The sequence below is a fragment of the Puma concolor genome, chromosome C1, assembly GCF_028749965.1.
Source record: "Puma concolor isolate L17-30 chromosome C1, mPumCon1.1.hap2, whole genome shotgun sequence".
NCBI classification, from domain to species: domain Eukaryota; kingdom Metazoa; phylum Chordata; class Mammalia; order Carnivora; family Felidae; genus Puma; species Puma concolor.
Genome location: NC_141674.1, coordinates 7790554 through 7812667, shown reverse-complemented (window position 1 = coordinate 7812667; position 22114 = coordinate 7790554). Strand labels below are relative to the sequence as shown.

Sequence of the window (22114 nt, the reverse complement as noted above, 5' to 3'; positions counted from 1 at the left end):
CTGGGAAGGTACTTGACATGGGGCCTGGCACATGGTAACAACGTAGCTGTTATTGCTACCTATTATTCCTTGCGCGCCAGCTGTTATCAGGATGGCAGGAAGGCGGAGGGGCTCAGGCCTGTTGCCGTGTTCAGGCCCCAGGATGCCCCAGCCCAGGCTGGAGCCTTAGCACCCCAGCCCAGAGGCTGTGGTCACCAGAATTCTGCCGAAGCATACTTGCCAAACCAGCAGGGTGAAAGTCAAGAACAAGCCAGAGGAGTACAGAGCACTGGAGGGAGCAGGGAGAAGGCTTCCCACACCCAGGGCCGGGTTCACGGACCCCCAAGGTGGCAGCCGCTGGGCTGGGCTGGCCTCCCTGAGCCAGGGGAGCGTTGGCTCCCAGGCGCTGGCGCCATCTTGGTTCTCCTTGGCTTCCCCTCAGCGGTCGGGAGCGTGGCCCTTGCCCTCCCACAGGAGCAGGTGGCCTTTGCAGCCTGGCACCTGTTCCTGGAGGGCGGCTGCCAGGAAGGCGCAAACCTGGGGATCGCCCAGTGTGTCTGCCGGGTCCTTGCACGAGGCCTGTTTACTCCCTGGAGGGGCTCGCCTGGGCCTGACCTGGCGTTAGAGGTCAGAGCAGGGCTTGTTCTGTCGTCCAGAGCCCCCCCTCCAAGCCCTGCAGGTGAGTCACAGAAGAGTCACAGGAGAGCCAGGACCCGGCAGCCTGAGGTCTGTGTGCTGGGAGCTTGCTGAGGGAGCGAGGGGAGCCAGGAAAAGGGACGAAAGCTGTAGAGGAAATTGGCGAGGATACAGGTGAAGCGCCTTGCTTTTGTCCCCAAGGGGCAGCAAGCAAGCCGTGGTGATTTTACATCTGCAGCTTATTAAAAGAGGAAGGAAATAGACATTTTTACTGAGCACCAACTATGTGTCAGATGCTGTGCTGTGACTTTCCGTGGGATTGAAGGACACAAGGCAGGTCGTGGTTTGACTCCTGTTGTACCACCGGTCAGGAAATAAGGCTCAGAGAGGTTAAGAAATTTACCCGAGTTTACCCAGCTGGCTAAAGGAGAGCCGGAGTTGCAATGCAGGCTGGCGTGACTCTGAAACATGTGCCTGGAAAATATAACCGCATTTTAAATAGGTTTTGAAAATAAATAAAGGAAAAAATTCACGCGTAGTTTATCACCTCTTCTAGTATTTAGTGTATTTCCTTCTGGTGTTTTTTTTTTTTTTTCCTTCGGTGACCGTATATATTTGTATAATCTGCAATTTATGTAATTATAACCATAAGAGAGTTTGGGCTTTAGCTGAGAAGTAAGAGGGAGAGAAGGCCCCCTGAGCTGGGGTCACAGATTGATTCTCAGCAAAATGGAAACCTGGCTTTGGCCCTGAGCCATCTTTTCCGTAATGAGGTTCCCGAAGTGGCGTTGGAAAAAGCCAACTGGGGGGAATGGACGGGCAGAGAAGACCCTTGCATTCCCTCCTGGGTTGGTTTTGCACAGTTAAGTGGTAGAATTTTCCTTTTAACTCACTTCCTTCTTGCTTTTGACAAATGGGAATATTTGTACCATTTTCCCGAATGACCTCCTCTCCTTGGGGTAATGAGAAAATGAAAGTCTTTGCTAAGTGCTTTGAGATATTCAGATATAAAAATGGAGAGCAGAGTGTTGTCATGGGCCTTTTGCTGCCAGGGCGCTTCATAAAGAGGAAGTACAGCTTGTGGGGGTGAAGGTCAGCGTGGGGATGAAGGCCATGGCTGGAACCAACGTCTCTCTGGGCACAAGGGCAGGGGCGTGCGTGGCCGGGTACAGGATGGGCCGGGTTTCGGTGGAGCCTCTGCTTATCCTCCAGGTTCACACTCCAAGGCCAGGGTGACCCAGCTCTTTCAGGCAAAGCCCCCACCTCGCCTAGAAGCGTGTGTATACATGATTCGATTCATGGAAAGGTCTCCCTCGGCCCCCTTCTCCCCCTCTGGCTTCGTAGCTTCTCCCCCTCTGGCTTCATCGCGTCAGCCCAAGAATAACAGGGCGGAAGAAATACTGTGTCACCTGTACAAGTAATAACGTTGAAGATGATTTCGAAACATGGAAAAATGTTTATTATGTGAGTGAAAAAAACAAACAAAACACCGAAGGCCAAGTGAACGCCATGATAGAAACTATATAAAAAATCACAAATGCGGATGGACAAAGCTTGGAAGCTAATCCTCCAAAATGAAAATTATAGCATGGGCGGTGAGACCACGGTGATTTGTTTTTTATTTCACAACATTTTCTTTAAATTCCCCCTGTGATTAAAAACCAACAAAGCCAACGTGGCGGCCCAGTAGGGAGCCTGGGGAGGGGGAGGGGGCGGGGCAGCGCCAGGCGTGAGGGCGCCTGCACCCACGGCCCCCGCAGGGTGCTGAGCTCACCGGCTGTGCCAGCCACAGAAACCTATGAGATCTCCAGAAGCCGAGGCGTATCGGTGACTCAGACCTTCGTGTTATGCTGTTCAACAATAGCTTTTGTCCTTTGCCCAAAACCCTAGGCCAGTGTGTTAAAAAAAATTATAAAATTATGAGATAGTTTGTACTTAACTTACCAGCCTGTGCCAGCTTCGGGTGCTTTATTTATTCAAGGTGGGGAGGCAGGGAAGGCGGGGTGGGGGCGGGGGGCAGACAGAAAGGAAAAGAAAAACAAGGTAGAACTCGGACAAGGCCCAAGAAACGTTTGAGCCTCACCAACAAACTTTCTTTTGTTTCCCTGGTGGGGAGAAAAAAAGAAGGAGGAAAAAATGAAGTGGGCCAGGTTGAACCAAATAAAACTCCTCACGTTTTGTACATGGGGTTGCTTCTTGCAGTGGGTTTTGCCTTTTGTTTGTTGCATAAGAAAGCTACTTTGGGAAGCTCATCTCTGGGCCAGAGCCTGATGAAGGTAGGACTGGAGGGGCCTGGGTGGGAAGGACTAGAGCAAGGACAGCCAGGTTGGGCTCTGGTGACCATGGGTGTTTCGCTTGGCTGTTGTGGCCGATAATGCCCAACTGCCAACAGCCATTGCCCCCACTTCTAGTTGGGTTTAAATACGATTCCTACATCCTGGTGTCCCGGAAGCAGCTCTTTGCCCGTGGGACTTGGAATTCCTTGTGAATCAGGAGCAAGGTGCAGTGCCAGGTTGGACTAGAATGTCCACTGGAAGACATTTTGAGGATGGGATTCAGGAAGAAAGACCTTGGGAGGGTAGAGTGGGGAATGGGGGCGTGTGGGTGATTGTGTATGTGTGATTGTGTGTGGTTGTGTGGTTGTGTATGACCGTGAGTGCGTCCGTGTGTGTCCCCTTAATCACTTTTTTCCCCAGTTGTAATAGCTGGGCTGAACAAAACTTATGGCGGCCTTATATATATATTTTTTCCCGTATCACCTTGTCTTGTCTCCCTGGCCCAAACGACGCCTCCTAGTGAATGAACCTGTCCGGTAGCCTGGACCCTGGGCGGATTGGTGAGTCTTTCTTCAAGATTAGTTGAAAGGATTTTGTGGGAATAATCCAGGGTCTTTGGCCGCTGTTTGACCAGTAAGAGAAGGCAGTCATCTATCTATCTATCTGTCTGTCTTTAAGTTTATTTACTTATTTTGGGAGAGACAGACAGAGCACAAGTGGGAGAGGGGCAGAGAAAGAAGGGAGAGAGAGAATCCCAAGCAGCCTCCATGCTGGCAGCTTGAACCCACCAAGCCGTGAGATCATGATCGGAGCCGAAATGAAGAGTCGGACGCTTGTCCGACTGAGCCACCCCAGGTGCCCCAAAGAGCAGTCTCTTAGGTTAGAGGCAAAGACACAGGTGGCCTGTGGTGGCCTGGCCTGGAACTCAGCTGTCCGCGTCTGAGGCCCTGACGAGGCTTCCCGCCCTGCCTCCGCGTCTCACCTTGTCCAGGCCATGTTGGGAACAGATTTGCGGTGGAGCTTCTGAGGCTCTGTGGGCTTTCACGTGCCTTCTTGATCTTTCCGTCTTCGTGATCGTTACTGCGAGGAAGGCAGTACAGGGGTTCTTGTGCCAGATGAAGAAACTGAGTCCCAGAGAGGAGAGGCACCTTGTCCACGATCGCACAGCTAGTCCGTGACAGATGTGGAACCGGGACAGAGTTTGGGGCCATTTGGAAACATGGTCGTCTCCGCCAGTGGCTTGGGGCAAGGCTGACGGGTCCCAGACGAGGACTTCTGCTTTCCTCCTCTTCCGGGAAACAGAGGGACCCTTTTGGAGCATCGGACGCTTTGTGGCTGTGGTTGGAGTGACTGGTCTGGTTTTAGGGACTCTGTTGAGAGGAAAGAGCCCTGGATGGTGAGCCAGGACAAGGGGCCTTCTAGCCCCACCTCTGTCGCCCGGGAGCAGCCACAAGACCTCAGCTTTGCCGTCCGTGTACGGAATGAGAGGCTGGCTCCAGTGGTTCCTCGTCTCGTCCCCCGTCAGGACAGCTGAACTTCCTGCCCCGGTCCAGCGTCCCCAGCTGTGCCGTGCAGCAAACCCTCTCCGACAACCTGTCAAACCAGAGGCGCCAGTTTCCTCAGGGCTCCCACGAGCTCCCTGCCCCTTTCTTATGCCAGGGAGAGCCTTTGCAGGCTTGTGGAGCAGTGCCCCCGGCCCATGCCCCATGCACCTGCTCATTGATAGCTGCGTGTCTGAATGTACCTTGTGTCAGAGCCCTTTGGTTTGAACTTGCTGAGTACTGAGAGGCCGAGACGTGAGGAAATTACGAGCAGGGGAGAGACGTGGTACCCTCTGACAAGAGGCAGCTGTGGTGACAGGGGTAGGCGCCATGCCCAGGGTGAGCACCATCTGGGCAGGAGGCCTGGCTTCCAGCTGTGGGGGCTCCGGAAGGGCAGAGACCGGGAGGAATGATTTTGAAGACACTACTATGGAGATTAAGGGGATGAGAATGTAAATCTCAAGTAAAAAGGTAATTGAATGTAATAGCAAACACTGCTCGCTCTATGTTAATTTTAGCTCTTCCCCTGGATACAAGGCGCTGTATTAGTGTTTTATTACCATTTTGTTTGCACTAATAAAATAGTAAAATTTATTTCAAGGAAGTTGAAGGATGGTTTTACAATGCAAATTTGAAGAAATTGGACTTTTCATTTATGCCTCTGCTATTTTAAACCCTGACGGGTGTAAATTAGCTACAGGGACCGAGCAGACCCCACTGATGGGGACTTGGGAGGCGGGAGCCCTGGCAGAGGTTCCGGACTAGCTCAGAGCGGAAAGTAGACAGTGTTCTACAGAGAGGCTGGAGGGGCACAGGGGTCTGATTGGGTAGGACGGGGAGGTGGGCGAGAGAGTGCCAGGCCCAGAGGACTCTTGGGTAGTAGACGAGCATGTACGCACTGAGCCTGCGGGAAGACCCACGTGGCCACAGACCTCAGGGCCATGTCTTTATCCTCTCTGCCCTTTGGCCTCCTTCCTGTCTTGACATTGAGCCTCGATTAACCAGGTGACTCCTCAAGGGGAACTCAGCAACCTCTACCCTCTGAGCCTAGAAAGGAGGGGTAGACCAGATGTCACATACACACACACACACACACACACACACACACACACACACACCCTTTCTAAAGGGGCTGAAAATTGAGGGGAGCAGTAGGAGTGTGGAGGAAAAGACCCTGAGCCTAAAAGGAGCCAAGAAAAAGCATCCCCAGGCAGGAAACCAGCCCAGCAGAGGTTCCGACATGTGTTCCCCTTGTCTCTTCTTCCTTCTGACCTGTGCATTCTTTTTTTTTTAAATTTTTTTAATCTTTATTTTTGAGAGAGAGAGAGAGAGAAGGAGACACAGAATTCGAAGCAGGCTCCAGGCTCTGAGCTGTCAACACAGAGCCCGACGCGGGGCTCAAACCCATGAACCGCGAGATCATGAGATCATGACCTGAGCCGAAGTCGGATGCTTAGCCGACTGAGCCACCCAGGCGCCCCTGACCTGTGCATTCTTAAGAAACAGGAAGCAAAACGTTTTTTCGGGAAGCCAGCATCCCTTCAGAAGGGTTGGGCCCAGTGGTCCCAGGTGCGGTAGTAACGAAAAGCCTGGAGAACCGAGCCAAAAAAAAATAAAAATCCAGTTTGTCCGAGTTTTAGGGAAGCAGATGAGGGCACAGGAAGGTGGAGACGGGAAGGAAATAGGTGATCGGAGAGTTTCATTTTGAGTTTTGGGTGAAGAATTCAGGTTGACGCTTGTTTCATCCAAACCGGTTTGTTTATCTCTGAGAAATTATCAGCAGCAGTGGCCCGAAGCGATGCACTGGGGGACCAGCTTCCAAAGGGTAGGGACCCGAACAAGTGTACTGATGTCTGGCGAGGCCTGCAGCGTGTATTGCCCAGGGTTCTCTGGCCGCCTGCCTGATGTGGGGGAAACGGTGAGCTGGTGACACGGGTTTCCAGCCCCAACCCTCGGTTTTGTGGGTTTTTTGTCAGTGTGTTCTCTCTGCCTTGGTTGGGAGTGTCGTGTGTGTGTGTGTGTATGTGTGTGTGTGTTTGATGCAAAGATTCAAAGTGTGGATACTGGCAAGACTGAGCTGAGAAACTGAAGCAGATCAGAGATGGCAGAGGCAACTGAAGATTTCCTTGACTGCAGACGGCGTGAGCTCTGGGTGTTAGCGCGCTGTGGGTCGCAGGGAAGTTGGCACTGGAGCAGAGGAGGGTGGGCACTCTGCTGGTGGCTTTTCTAGTGCCTGTGGGGTGACGTTTGGAGCAGACTTGGGTGCTGGGACATCTCCAAGGCTCAGGCCTCCGGCCGCAGAGCCGGCACCCCACGTGCTTCTTGCCAGGGCTGGAAAGTTCTGTGTCTGGGCCTCGTGGCTTCCTTTTGGATGAGGGGTCTGCAGGTGGCATTTCTGGGGATCTGGGGCTCGTGCAGGAGACAAGGGACTCTAGGCCCAGCCCCATAACAGGCCAGGAACCTCTTGTCCCACTGCGGGGTAAACAGGAGGGCCTGGTGGCTGAGGGGACAGAGCGGGAGGACCTAAACTGGCCAAGGTGGCCCCGGCGAGGACAGCTTCGAGAGGGCTGCTGAAACAAACCAGAGATGAGGACATTGAAAAGTGGTGCGACTTTTAGCGTCTGAAATGGTTTCCGATTCTCTGAGAGCGGGGAGATGCATGGCTGTGTACCCAAGGATTTAGAGAGTGCATCAGGCAGAGGGGGGTTACGCTCCGGGGGGATTTCAATCCAAAACTGTAATTACATCAAGGAGCAGACGGAAATGGGAAAGAGGATTAGTGGTGTGGCCTAGTGATGGAGGTGGCTCCAGGGGCACCTTACTTAGGCCCCGCCTCTGTGCCAGCATCACAGCCAAGGTGGCTCCCCCCAGACCACCCCGGGGCACAGCCAGGACCCTGGGCACCTCTTCTCTACTTGTCTACTTGTCTACTTGTCTTCTCTACTTGTCTACTCCTAACTGTCCCCAGGCCACCGCTGGAGAGCGGAGGCTCTTCTGTGAAACTCCAGGACTGCCGCCCGCCCTCTCTGCTTCCTCCTGGGGCTGGCTTTCACCCATCAGCTCCAGCCTGGATAGAAGGAAGCTCTATGTGGATTGATTTGACTTTCTTTTCGGCGTATGCCTGTGTGTTCGGAAGAGGGTGACCCTAGAGGACACCGTGGATTGCTCTCCTAGGTGGCCGTGGTAGTTCCCTATCTGTGGTCTTGTCCCATTTGGTTTGGCCGGGCCAGTGCCTGCGGCCTGGTCCGTAGCCCCTCTCCAGTGGCCCTTTTAACCGGAAGAAGAGGCGGCCAGAACTTCTAGGTCTTTGGCCCACAAGCCTGTGACCCTTCCTGTCATCCTACTCAGCCCCCCGGGGTGTGACGGTGGCATCCCCAAGTATTCCAAACCCCCGGCTCACCTTTCTCTTCTCCCTGCCCCCCTTCCCTGCACCTGTCAGCTGTTTCATTGACTGTCTGGCTTGGCTGCCACCCATCCTACCTCCCAGGCCAGCTCCTCCCCCGCCCCCCTCCCCCCAGGCCCACACTCCCTCCCTTCCTGTCTCTGCCCACGTCTGTCTCTACCTGCCCGTCGCCGGCACACCTGAGGATCCGAGGCTGCCTAACGGAGCGCGGGGATGGTTCAGGGTGTTTACCAGACAGCAGGGATAAGGTATTAAATCCTGTTGCTGTCTTCCCAGGGCCAGGTTCCTCAGATGGTTTTCCAAATTCCTAATCTCGGTGCCCACATCCCTGCCCAGCCCATGTTTGATGGGAGCTTTCCTTTCCGATTGAAGCTGAACCGAGCAGGATCTGTCGTGAGGCTAGGTCTGGCTTCCCACCGGTGCAATGATAACATGGAGGTCCAGCCCCTTCCTCTCTGGTTCTTCCTTCCTCCCCTCTTTCCTTTCTTTGGGCATCTTAGAGAGCGGGGGGCCAGGATTCTGCCGCCAGGTGTTCTAGAGCCTTCTTGAGTGCCCCTCTCCCCGCCAGTTTTGTCTGGAGGCCACCTGTTGTAATGAAGGGGAGGGGATCCCAGAGCGGGCCTGGTGTCCGAGGCAAGGGGGATCCCAGCTTGAGGATGGTCAGAGATGGGAATGAACAGGTGGAAGACAGCCCTTCCGAAGGACGTCGTTAGGGGTCTTCCCACTCAACGTAAAAATGGCTAGTGTGGAGTTTCGCCCACGATGCTGAATGCCCTGGCTTGCCCCAGGAGAGGGTCGGTAAGGCAGACCTGTTCCTCCACGGTGTCTCTGCCTTGGTTTTGGAGATGCAGCGCTAGGGAGGAGGTGTGCTCCTGTCTGGTGCTTGGGGCGGACACGTGCCCTTGGTAAGCTGGCCTAGCCTCCGGGGTGACAGGAGGGCTCAGACACTTTCCGGTGAACAGGGACATTTAAGCGGCCGGTGATATTTCTGATGTGGGGCAGAGGCGGCTTCCAGGGGGTCTGCCCTTCTCTAGGACATCTGGGGCTTGTCTACCTTTCCTGGGAACTCTGTCCCCATCTTCAGCCTTCTCTTTCAGAAACTAGGCTAAAAGAGGCAGATGAGTTTACCCTCGCCCTCTGCCCCCCCCCCCCCCCCCCACCAAGGCTGGGAACTTTCTATGAGAGGAGGAGCGAGATTCTACACCCACCGTCTGATGTTTCACCAAGGGTGGCAGCCTGGGTCTACCCTTCCAGGGGTTGGGGGTACCTGGGACTGATGGATGTGTCCTTTCTCTGAGCTGCCATGTGACCTAGACAGACTTTTAATTTCAGCTTCTCTTTCCCTGACTACAGATTCCCTCCTGTGCCCCTTCTGCTTCTTCCCAGTAGTGGGCTTTTGGATTTCACAGAAGCAGGGGCTTCCTTCTCTCTCCAGGTTGCCTCACCCCATTCCTGCCACAGGTGCTCCATGCCTACCCACCCCCCCACCCCCCCCCCCGCAACAAGTTGCCTAGGCAGTCACCACTGTGCTGGGCTTTCCTCCTCTCTCCCTGAGCTCAGGGCACGGGCAGGAGCAGACGGATCTCTGGGACCCAGTAGAGAGGAGTTTGCAGGGCTGGGGACACAGCAAGGAGTGTGGTGACAGATGGCACGCTGGGTCCTCAGCCATGATGCTCACCATCAAGGCTTCTGCGATCATACAGGCCAGGGCTCCTATTTTTATTTGGGGGTTTCCTCTTCCTACAATGTATCGGGCAAGGATTAAGAAGTGAAATAGACGGAAAGAAGGCCAAGAAGTTCGGAAGATGACAGTTGGGCTGGTGGGGAGGAGGAGGTGGAGGAGAAGGAGGAGGAGGGGGAGGAGGAGGAGGAGGAAAGAGGTGAAATTAATTCATTAGAAAAACTTGTTTACTGGCTTTGCTTAGGCGCCTCCATTTTAAAAGTCTACGTTTACAATAAGTCGCTAATTAAAATACAAAATGAAGCAACAGCTATGTTTTTTTTTCCCTTACACTTTAATTGCATGATTTTTTGTGATGTAATTTCTGGAAACACCCAGTGCACCTCACAAGGCTGATTGTTTGATAAACTAGAAGCACCTGAAACCAACCCAAAAAATAAATATATAAATCCAAGGGAACTTAAGGTAGATTGGCAATGACAGAGAATTGCAGACAGCAGGGAACCAAAAATCCATAATAATAATAATAAGAAAAAAAAAAAAAAAACCCTTCTAAGGTAAGGACATTTATCCTCTTTGCCCCGAAAGGAGAACCGTCTATGCCTCTCAGGAGGGGGAAAAAGCTGAAATGGAAACCCGACCACGGAGGGTAATCGCTCCCTATTCCCCACCCCCTGGTTGGTGCTATGGGAAAAAAAGCAAAAACGACTCGGAATCTTCCCTGGTTCCATTTCTACCCAGGCTCAGTACTTACTGGGGCTTCTTCTTTCATCACAGACCTTTCAAGGGGATTCTGCGTGTCCCCTTGTTCTGAGCCTCGATGCAGTCCCAAGAGGGAGGCAATGACTGTCCGCCCCCCTGGGAAAAACAAGCCTCTCCATGCCCACAGGGGGAAGACAGCATGTCCCAGCCTTGGGCTGCTAGCCCAGAGTTCCTGGCTCTTCTAGAAGGTAGAGGGAAAGGGTGGTCCACGGTAAGAATGGTGTGCGTTGTCTTTTGCAGACAGCCCCATGGCCTGCCGCCTTCTTTAAGATGCAGACCCGGGTGGTGATTGCAAAACTGCTGAGAAACCTGTCAGGAACTGACTCCAGGGTGGGGCTGGGAGGAAACTGGATCCCGCTGCTGGCAGACTGGCTGCTGGAGAATCCGAGGCCCAGCATCGTCTGTGGGCCCCGGGCCTCCTAAGCGTGGGCATCTGGGCAGTGGGAGCGTGAGACAGAGGGGGCCCGTAACCACACTGCCTTCTCTTTCTCCATCCAAAAGCTAGAAGCCCAGTTGGCCAGGCGTCCCAGAGATCTCTCTTTACACTCCCCACCGAGGGAGGAGGATTTGCCTCTTTTTAGGTCTTTTTAAAAAAACACATTTTCTCCCTGATTATCACTCATGCTCATGGCTCATTGGAAAAGACCAAAAAAAAAAAAAAAGGGTGAAGAAAACAATTTAAAAACATGTAGCGTGGTCATTAAAAGCATGGGTTAGGAGAACAGAGGGACCTGGGTTCGAAACCCAATTTTGCCCCCCGGCAGTGTGACTTTGGGTGAGTTCCTTAAGCTTGCTGAATCTCAGTTTCCCCATCTGTAAAGCGGGGATGATGATCATGTGCGTCTTGGATTCACTGTGAGGATCCATATAAAATATCGAGCACCGAGCCTGGCACACAGCACGCGTAAACGTTAACTATTTTCGTTATTATAGTTAATAATGATTATTCCACTGCTTTGAGATATAATAGGCTTTTAAATTTTTTATTAAGAATTTTTTGTTTTTTTACATCGATGAAATTCTCTGTCTACCCTTGCCCCATCCAATACCGTAGCCTCTAGCCACATGTGGCTTTTTAAACTTAAATTAAGTGAAATTAAGTCAAATAAAAAATTCAGTGCCACAGTCAACAGCCGCTGTGCACTTCAAGGACTCCGGAGCCACATGTGGCCAGCGGCTGCCATACTGGACAGCATTCTAAACAATAGAGTCACCTGGGGTTTCCTGCTTTGGGCCAATGTGTGTTAACGGCTGCATAATAGTTCATGATGGGGCTGAATCACCCTTCTTATTGGTGTGAGGCTTTGTCCCTGGGTGTTTGGAACATCTTCTGGGCTCTGATTGGTCCTGCTGGGGTTGCCTGGCCCCGCACTGATGCTGTGGCGCTCTCTGATTGGTGCCAGGCAGCAAGGGGTTCTGGGAGGAACAGAACCTTGCCCGCTGATTGGCTCCCAGTGGTGGTGCCAGAGTAAGGGGCGGGGCTCTGCTTGCCCCCAGTTGGCCCTGGCAGAGCAGGAGGAGGCTGCCTCCCCCGAGCCCCCAGTGTGTCCCCTCAAGCTGGCTCTTGCACACGGTCACCTCACAGAGCACAGACCAGGGAGAGGAGGGACGTGTTGGAGGTAGTAAAAATGAGCACTAATGACCCACCCTCCAGTGACCTGAGAGTCCCAGGTGTCCCTGAGAGCCCCCAAGGACCACCCCCTAGCAGGAGCCCCCCCCCCCCCCCAGGGAGCAGCGGGCAGCCTTCCTTGGTGGGGACTGAATGCCTTGGTTGGGGGGCCAGCCTGCTCAGGCCTCCAGATCCTAGTGAGGGTCTTCAGGCTTCTGGAAGGGCCCCGAGTAAAGATGGCTGCGAGGTTGCAGGGCAGGGGGGCTGGGGATCCCAGGTCCAGGGGCAGCTCCAGGAAGACCTCCCGACGGCAGGTGACCATCCTGTCACGGGTTGGTGGAGTGAGTGCATTGGGGTGCTGGGGTGATGCCGGGGTTGTGGCTCGAGCCTCTTCTCCAGAGGGGCCGTCCGCGCCTTCCTCACGTGGCTGAGGGCAGGGCTCTGGGTGGGGGGCTGTGGGCAGGACCGCCTGGGGAAGTGATCCCCGGAGCAGTGGGCAAGACAGAGAGGGAGAGCCAAAACCGGACCTGCTGATGTGGCCCTTTCTGCTTGCAGCGGATCATAAAATATGGCTCAGATTTTCATTACGGGCTCTATCGATTATCTTCTGGGACGGATGAATTATAGAGAACATTAAATTTTTTTTAAAAAGCAAGTGAGAGAGGAAATATCTGAATGAGTTTGGGTGGTCGATGGCAGAAAGGGCTGAGCCACCAAGCTTGCTGTGGCCTCCGTCTCCGAGCAGGGTGAGGAGCAGACCACTCAGGGCAGGCAGCCTCTGACTCCAGCTTTTGGCCTCCCTGGAGCTCCGCCGGCCTGGCCTTGGCCACAGGGGAGACCTGTGCTCCCCTTTGCGCCCCTCGCCTGTTCCCCGTCCCCTCCAGGGATCTGGCTAGCTTCTGGGAAGGCAGACAGTTGGGCCGTTCGCAGGGTTCTGACCCAGAAGTAGGACCTTTCCCAGGCCTTTGGGCCTCTCTTGCTGGGAGGTGCTGCTGTTGGCTGGAGATGGCCGCCCGGGGCGGGAGGGAAGGCTCACAGGGCCTTCTCTAGTCAGGGCTGGGATGGGGACTCCTGAAGAATGTGACCACCTGGGCCTGTGGGCCACCTCCACTTTTCCCTGCTCCTTGTTCCTCCCATCTGCAGTCACTGGCTTTGGAGGATTTCTGTTTTCCCTTTGGAAGCTTGAGAAAAACATGTCTGGGTCCCACTGCTGTGCATTTCGGTCCAGTCTGGAAAGAGAGCCTCCTGAGAGCCCATCTCTGCCTTGTTCCCTCCCCAACCCCTCCCCTTCCCCTTCCTTTGCCACGTGGTATCGTTTGAAAGTGCCACCCAGGCCTGGGTTCAAACCGCTTCTGAGTGGGTGACCTTGGGTGGGTTATACCCCTCTCTGAATCTTACGTCCTCGTCTATCCGGTTGAGACGATAGCCCCCCTCGTTGGGTTCTTGCGATGATTATACATATTGATGTATTAAAATCCTTAACACCTACTGCTTAACAAACATGGGCTGTTATTTTCCTGGACTGTGGCGGAGCCTGGAAACCCTACCCCCGCCTTCCTTCAGCCTTTTTGATTTAGTATTCCATTTTATAGACAGGGAAACTGAGGCACGGGGAGGTTAAAGTCGCTGGCCCAAGATTACCTAAATTGTAAACGGCAGAGCCTGGATTCCTACCGGGCAGTCCGGCTCCAAAGCTTGTACGCTAAACACCGTGTGGCACTGCCCCCGTGATCTGGCAGGGTGACGTACGTGTGTGTGCCTGCACGAGTGCTCTCGCACGAGTCCCAGCAGCCCTGCCCTCCTGGTGGTCTCCGGCCAATCCCTCCTCCCGACCCTCCCACTTGATGTGGTTCCCTCAGGTCATTGGCGACCCCGGCATTTTCTGGGGCCCTGTTCTGAGTGGAGTCTGTCTCCCTACCCCCACGCTGTCCTCCCCGTCCCGGCTTCACCTAGGCTGCCGTGAAAAGGTGGTGGTTTCCATGGATATCCGTCTCCCTCTGGCGACACGCCCTTTTTTGTATAACTCTGTTCCCTAGAGTTGATTGTTTTTGGCACACAGCTCTGTAAACTCATCCAACAATTAAAAGGGGGGAGGGGCGGAACAAAAAGGAGACAGTGACTGGGGTGAGCGATACGCAGGAGGGGCTCCTGGGGCGTGGGTCCCCTTTCTGTCCCCGGTCGGCAGCAGGACGGCACCTGAAGCGCAGAACGGCCGCATAACCCGCTGGCCGGGAGTTCTGCTTGCTGAGTTCTGAGAATTCACAGAACTCCACGTTTCCTTCCATTTGAGCTGTGTTCTTGCCCCATTTATTTCTCCCTCAGCGGTCAGGGGGCCCTTGCGCAGAGCCAACAGCAGCCATCTCCGGAGGCCACCTGAAGCCCTGAGATGCCAGCTTGGACCAATTTGAATATCTGCTGCCCTTGTTTTGGTTAATTGTGTATGTGTTTGCTCTGTTTGTGTACCATCAAATACCTACTGCGTTGGGCGGACCCGTCGTAGGCCGTGTGAGATCACAGATGAAAAATGCAGTGAAAAACATTTTCGTGCCACAACACATCATGTAGGATTTTTGTATTAAGATGTGGATTTTTTTATTGTTTTTTTTTTTTTTTTTCCTTTCCCCTTTTCCATACAGCCTGAAGTTGGGCAACGTACCCGTCTGTGTTTTTGTTTTCACTCCGGGTGGTTTCTGAAATCTGCTCATTAGGGCTTTGTCCTCTCTGCGTCCTAGCCTGACCTTCTACCCCTTTATCGTCTCTGGTGTAGATCTTTCTACAGCGGAGGTCACCTCCTGTTGTCTTCTCTCCCCTGGGGATGATGGGCGCCCTGGCCACACCCATTCACCCAGGTGCAAACTGGGCTCCCGAGTCCCTGTTTCTGAGTCCCACATCGCCGAGGCAGACGTGCATTGCAAGTGGTCTCAGTGAGGGGGAGCCAGCAGAAATCCATCCTCATGGTAAAGCCCTTTAGCTTGCCCCTTGTCTGGAGAGAAGAAATGGAAGCCGTCCCATTCCCACAGAACCTCATGACTCAGAGTGGCCCTCTTCTGGTGGCCTTCTTGTCCCTGTCTCGCCAGATGACAGCAATGGGCTGCTCAGACCCCTTCCCCCTCCCGGAGGCCATGCCCGCAACTGGGACCCCATTTACCAAGTAGGTTCAGGGGTTTCTCCTGCCGACCAGGCACCTCACCATAGGCCTCACCTGCCCCCGTTCACAGCCCAGCCAGAAGGAAACACCTAAGCATTACCTTCGTCCTCCTTTGTGATCTCTGAGTGCTTTCTGCTGGCTCTCGGGGTTGATGGAGACCTGTGTGGGGGCAGGAGGACTGAGATACTGGAGGGGAAAGAGACCAGGGGTGGGCACAGAGAAGAACTGTGAAGTGATTTGGGCCCTGAGTCCAGGCCTGAGCTGTGTGACCTTTGGCGAGTCACTTCATATCTCTCTGTGCCTCCCCTCACTAATCTAAACACGGGGCCCTAACGCTTCCTACCTCACGTTGTAAAGATTTGGCGAGATCACACGCGTACGATACTTAGCGTGGTGCTCAACGAATAGAAGGCATCACGTAGGCCTGCCGGCAGATGGGGGTGAAAACCTCTCAGCTGCTGTGCCCTCCACTCCCGACGTGCCCTCTGTCACATAGTAGGAGCTCCGTCGATACTTACCGGCATCCGTTGGAGGAGGATCGGGTAACCGAGCGGTCCCCGTGAACCTGAAAGTTGCGCATTCATGGCGCTAATGTTGGAGCGGGAAAACCAAGGTGCAGGCTGTGCTTAGGGGAACCAGAAGGAAGGGAGCCTGAAAACAGCCGGTGAAGTATTCTGTCGCTGGAGAGGGATGACGCTGTGCCGGGCCCATCTGATCCTGACACGAGATCAGGGACTAGTTCAGTTCCACAAACACTTACGCTGCCCACTGTGGGCCAGCTGTTGTGCTAAATGCTGAGGACGCAGAGATAATTAGGACCTGGTCTCTGCCCTTGAGGAGTTAAAAACCCAACGGCGGAGACAGACTCGTGAACAAATTACTTTAGTCCAGTATGGATTTAAATGCCACAATGAAAGATGTGTGAGGAGCAGAGCAGAGAGGCATATGGCCTGTTTGGAGTGGATTCTGGAAGGTTACCTTGAAGAGGTGTGGAAGAAGAAGGTGCTGGTAGTCGAGGACATTGCTGGAGCACCGGTAACACCTTGCTCATCTCTTGGGGATGACCCTCCAGCCCTGCTGGGTAGGAGGGAGAAAGGTGTCCTCTCCATCTGTGAGGAAAGGGGGGCCCTAGGGAGATCATGTGGCCTGTCCCATGGTCCACGGCAAGTTAAGTGGCCAGACTGGGGCTCAGACTCACATCTTCTGATTCTCGGCCCAGTATTATTTCTGTACCTACACATGGCTTCTCACCCCTTCACCCTGGAGCTGCTGGCCAGAGAGCTCTGTCTTCTGGGCTCTCCACCTACTGACCGAGATTCCTGCTGTTGCCATGGCCCCCGGGGCCTGTGCCGTGGGAGGGCCCCGACCATGGCAGGCCCCAGGGCCTGTGCCCTGGATTGGTAAATAGGTCAGGCTGCTTGCTTGGGGACAGTCCCTGAGCAAGGCCACACCTTGGCAGGGCTGGAGGATGGCAGGAATGGGGAAGACTGAGGAGGAGGGGGAGGAGGAGGCTAGGCCACACCCTTTATTCAGCTGCTCATGCTTTGCCAAGGTGAGAAGCTCCCTCTGCCCAGGGCAGGCCCCTCCCTCAGCTGGAGGAGGCTGGACAAGGGCCCCACCAGGGCCTGGGACACCCTGGTCCCCTGTGACTGGAATCCCCTTCTGAGCCAGGGCAGAAGAACCTGGTATGGTTCACATGCCCATTTGCCTGTGGTCAGACCCTGGTCTTTCTCGCTCTTTGCCAGAAGTCAGGGAGGTGGGAATGTTTCCCTTGACCTTTTCCCTGGGAAAGGTGTGTGGCTGGAAGGGGAGAGTGTGAGCCACCCGTAGAAGATGCTGGCTTTTCAGGTGGGGCAGGGGTCGGTCGTTCTGATGGGATATTGGAATAGAGTTGTCCCTTCCCCCCCCCCCCCCCCCCCCCCCCGCCCCACACACAGCAGAAGAATGTTCTGGGGGCGGGGAGCTGTAGGTGGTCTGAGGCACCCCTTCCTCTGGCTTGGAGATACTTAGCTGGCGGGTGGGTTGCCCAGGGCTTTGGGGGATCCTGGACCAACAGGCAGGGGAATGGCAGAGCCCAGAGAGTAAGTCTCCCTGTGGCCCTGAAGTTCCCATTAAAGTGTTTTTTCCTCTTTTTTAAAGAAAAAAATATTCCCAAACTGGAAAACAAAGGAAATCCACTTCCCCCAAATCACACGAAACTCACATTAGGGGCCTGGCGGGAATCCATGGAAACCAGGAAACCCGCTGTTAACCCTGTATGGCGCTGACGGGTGGGGTGGGAGCCGGGCGATCCAAGCCCAGGGCCACTATCACTGGCCCATCCCCGTGGCCGTGCCCCAGAGCAGAGGTGGGGGCAGCGGCTGCTGGAATCTGTCACCTTCACTGCCCAACAGCCCCTTCCACTGGCCCGACCTTGGGAGGCAGGAGAGGAGGGGTTCGTGCCCTCGAGGGAGGCTCGGGATCAGAGGGCTGGGCCATGTTGCAGAACCTGCCGGGTAACCGCCCACACCATGCCACGCTGTCGAGTCGGGCCGAGCCCACTCACACGCTTTGGGAGCGAGCACACAGGTGGTGTGGATGCCCCGGCCGGTCGAGGGAGAAGGAAAGGACTGGAATTTCAGCCACCCCACTCCCTGATGCCAGCCCCGTAGGCACGGTGGGTGTGGGAGCAGATGGAGAGCCCCCTTGGAGTTTCCGTACCCCACTCTCACGCCCATCGGGCTGGACCTCCAGGCCTGGGAGCGTGTGCACGGAGGTCCGGTGCCAGGTTTGTGCTTGCACGCGCACAGGCTAATTTTTCTAAAAAGGCCAAAAATATTTACAGATTTGAAGTTGAAACGCAAACAGGAAAAGCCCTTTAAAAAGTGAGTGTAGTGGATATTCAAAACAGGAATCACCATGGAAACACCACAATATTTGCCTAAATTGACACAAAGGTTGCTGGTCACAGGGCACCAACTTTCTTTGGCCACGTTTTTTTTTTTTTTTGGCCCAACACCTATCACGAATGAATCTCAGCGGCCCCATTCTGGGCGCGTGCACTCACGCTCTTTTCTTTTTTACGGGGTGCGACGGCGCAGTAGCAACGTGGATGGTGGCGGGGGGGGGGGCAGGAGGAAAAGAGAAGAAACCAAACTGACCCATCCTGGGTAGCTGCAGAGACACCTGTTGATTCTGTTTTTAGAGACTCCCACAGGGCCACTGGGGGGTCATGGGAGCAGCTGGGAGCCGGCCCAGGGAAAGTCTAGAGGGAGTGGAGGTTGGGGAGCCCGAAGCTTGGTTTGGTTGCGTGGGTCTGATCTGGCTTCGAGCGTCAGCTTGATCCACCGTCAGGCTGACCTCTCACCCGGGGTGCCGAGCCTTGGGTGTGATCACTCTGTTACTACCTGGGGGTGGCATCTGATTGGCCTCTTATTGTTTCTACCTGTCTGCTTCTTTTGTTAGCTGTGACCACTGCTTTGCAGTTGGCTAATAATGGTGCAAAGGGTGCACTGGTTGTAGGGTCAGACCTGGCCCTCACCGCAGCCATGCCATCCGCCGATTGGCAGGCAGGGTCCGAGAATCTCTTAGCAGCGACTGCCGGATGGTTCCCTACCGCGCCGAGTGTCGGAACCGTGCCGTCTTGTCGTCCGTCCTGTCTTGAGGGGCCACGTGGGTCTCAACGGGAGTCTAATAATCTGTTTTCCCTTCTCGTTCCGGTAGCAAGCCGACCTCGCTGACTGAAGGCCAAGACCCCTTCCATCCCATCTGCCCTTCCGGCCACCACGGTTGTCCGCCCTCCCGTAGAAGGGGACCCTGCAGCTCCAGTGGTGCACAGTGGAATGGACTTTGGACCCCGGTCTCTTGGGACACAAAGGTAGCTGCTCCTGATTCCCAGATGTGTCTGGGAGATGTGGGTCGGGGCTGTAGTTGGCCGGTGTGGGGGTTCCTTGTTGGGAGAGAGCCCCAGTAGGCCTTTCTCAGGAGGGTTCTGACCTGGATGGGGGTAGCTCAGGCACCCTAGGTGAAAGTAAGAAGACACAGGATTGAGGACGGAGCCCGGGCCTAGGAACAGGACACTGTATATTGGCCCTGGCTTTGACATTGACTCACTGCTTTCTCGGTTTCCCCACCTGTGATATAAACAGATTGGAATAATGGCCTCTAAGAATCCTGCCACTGAATGGTGCCAGCAGCACGCAGGTACTCCAGGGGAGGCCTAGAGTCCTTTCCGAACGTCACCTCTGGGAGCGGTGGGTCCGGTCCCTCTGGACTGCCATGCTGTCCGCAGGCTGCCACGCTGCTCTGAGTTCACATGTGACTTGCTGGGGGCTCTCTCCAGCCCAGGCAGGACCCTCCTTAGAGGAGAAGCCACAGGTGTCTTTTGACCCAGGCTCAAAAATCACCCCTCGCTTAAGGCAGGTCACTCATGCCAGGGATGGGCAGTCTATGAGGCTGTACTGTCAGATATTTGCCTGCAGGTATATCAGACGTGGTGGTTTTTGCTGGGGGGGGGGGGGAGGGTGGCGGGTGGGGTTGACACACAGCAGGTGCCTCACTACCTATTGGTCATTATTCAGTGTTCTCTTAGGATCCCAAGGGAACCAGCCCAGAGAGGTTGGTAGGACAGGGGCAGAGGTTGAGGGTCTGGAGGATGGTTGGGAGGGTAGAGGCCGCGAGCCACGCCTCCTGTGTGAGCCACACAGGATTCAGCGGCCCCGGCTTACCACCCTGTGCCGTCCCTCCCCAAGGGCGCCACAATCAGGCGTGTCTTGCCCCTCCCTCCATGGCCAGGCTCTGCAACTCTGGACTTTGAACTTGCAGGGAGGAAGCGCTTGGCAGCGATGGGTGCCTTGGCGCCCACTGGGGTTTGAGAGGTCCCCAGAGCTGTAGGCCTGCTTCGCGCCAGACCGCGTCACCTCAGGGACTAGCAGAAGCCTTGGATGCAGCCAGGGATTTGCAAATCAGATGTAAATGTGGCCCTGGGTTACTGTGGAGGAACAACTGTGTGGCCGAGACTCTTCTTCCCGGTGTCCAGAATGTGATCACGCTCCAGGAGTTGGTGTGGCCACGTTGGAGGCGTGCCGCTGTTGTCCGCCGATGGCCGTGTCGAGACTGTCGGCAGGACCATCTTGCTGGGGTGTTGGTGCCAGCGCCTGTGTGTGTCTCCACTTCTGAGCTCTTCTTGCCTGACTCTGCTTCTCTGATGATCACGGGTCCTGGGAAGGCAGGCCCACGTGTCTTCGAGCCTCTGGCTGCTGGCCTCCCTAGCCACGCCTGGGCCCAGCGCACGAGCAGGTTGCCAAAGCGCCCGTGGAGCCCCCTTTGAAGGGGGAATGTTGCCCGTTCTGTTCTCTGTGGCAGGCTTTTTGTTTTCTTTGTTCCCTCGGCAAAACATGCCCATTAGTTTTTCCCTTTCCGAAGTTTCCACTCACTGTTGACTCCCAGGGGCCATGCCGGCATAGGGTACGGGCTCCACGCGTCCCTTGGGGCTCCCGCATCCTGGCATCGGCCGTCTGGGGCTTGATAGTGAAGCTTGGGGACTCCAAGGGCTCCGAAAGGGAACGTCGCGGCCAAGCCCCGCTGCACTCACTCACTCCTTTCCAGGTACTGGGTTTGGCCGTGGGCCCATGTCGTCTGTGGCAGGGCTGATCTGTGGTCTCAGAGGTGCCCTACCTCAACTCACCAGAGTGTGGAAGAGGGGCGAGTCCACGCTGGCACCTGGTCCGCAGCCCTGTTCCCGTCTAGCTCAGATTCTACCTGTTTCTGGCTGCGCCACGTAAGACCTGGTAATGTTTATTCAACAGATCCTGAGGGCCTGGTGTCTGCCAATCGTTGGGGGTAGAGTTGGACAAGACAGCCCTGGCTCTCCTGGAATTCTGGTTGGGCAGGCAGACAAGAAACCCACAGAAAAGAACGAGGCCACCATTAGTGCAGAATGGACATAGGACGGAGTAGTGTGAGGTGTGTGGGCAGTCAGAGGAGGCCACTTTGAGGAGGTGAGAGTTAGCTGAGATGGGAGGATAGGAAGTCGACAACCATCTGAACCATCTGAAGGCAGAAGAATATTCCACAAAGAGAGCACTAGTCTTAAGGTCTTGAGGTGGGATGAGCTCAGTACCTCTGGTAACAGAAAGAAGGTCCTGGTGGCCGGGAAGTGGATGGGGTATGTAGGGGTTAGTGAGCTGGGAGAAGTTGGGATTTTATTTTTTGGGTGACAGGAAGCCACAGGAGGGTTTCAAGCATGGAGGTAAAGTGACCTTGTTTTCATTTTAAAAAGACGGAAGTGTGGGCGCCCGGGCAGCTCAGTCGGTTAAGTGACCAACTTCGGCTCAGGTCACCATCTCCCGTTTCGTGAGTTTGAGCCCCGCGTCGGGCTCCGTGCTGACAGCCCGGAGCCTGGAGCCTGCTCCGGATTCTGTGTCTCCCTCTCTCTCTGCCCCTCCCCTGCTCGTGCGCACGTGCTCTCTCTCTCTCAAAAAGAAACAAACATTTAAAACAAAATGAAAAAGATGGCTGGGGCTGCGGTGGGGTGAGTGGGTGGCACGGTGGCAAGGGCAGAGACCAAGAGGCCAGAGGGGAGGCAGCTGTGGCCGCTGAGACGAGAAAGGTGGAAATGGACAGAAGGGTACGGAGTCCGTGTGTTGAGAGGGCAGGTCCATAGGGTTTGCTGATGGAGTGAGCGACGAAGAAAGGAGCCAGGGTCCTGGCTCCAGCTTTACAGACGCCCCCCGTGGCCCTGCATCTTCTCCCCTCTCACGCACCCACCCTGATGGTGCCAAGAACCACCCGTGGCTTTCAGGGGCACTGTGTCTTGTCTTGTGGATTAGGGAGAAGCACCATCCAGGGCACTATGCTGGTTGCTGAGAAAGCCTGGCACAGAGGATTAGGCATCTCTCGGTAGGCCGCGTGTGGAGGGAGGGCCAGAGGCCTGCTTGTCTCTGGCACTGTTTTCGGTAGGGATTTCCAAGCTGGCTATCCTTCTGGCCCTGAGACTGCACCGAAGCCTGTTTTGTGCCTCTGCTCCACGAGTTCAGTGCCGGGTCTGAGGTTGGACCCAGTCCGTACAGTTCCTCTCACTGTGGCTTTATGGCTGAGGG

The 22114-nt window shown here is 55.0% G+C and overlaps 1 protein-coding gene across 1 annotated transcript in view; it reads left to right on the top strand.

Annotated features, from left to right (window-relative positions):
* The window catches only part of CASZ1 (castor zinc finger 1), a 146858-nt gene that overhangs the window by 14167 nt on the left and 110577 nt on the right, over window positions 1-22114 (top strand). The window contains exon 2 of the mRNA XM_086715665.1: window positions 18738-18891. The gene's annotated coding sequence lies outside the window, so the exon portion shown is untranslated. The remainder of the gene's footprint in view (window positions 1-18737; window positions 18892-22114) is intronic.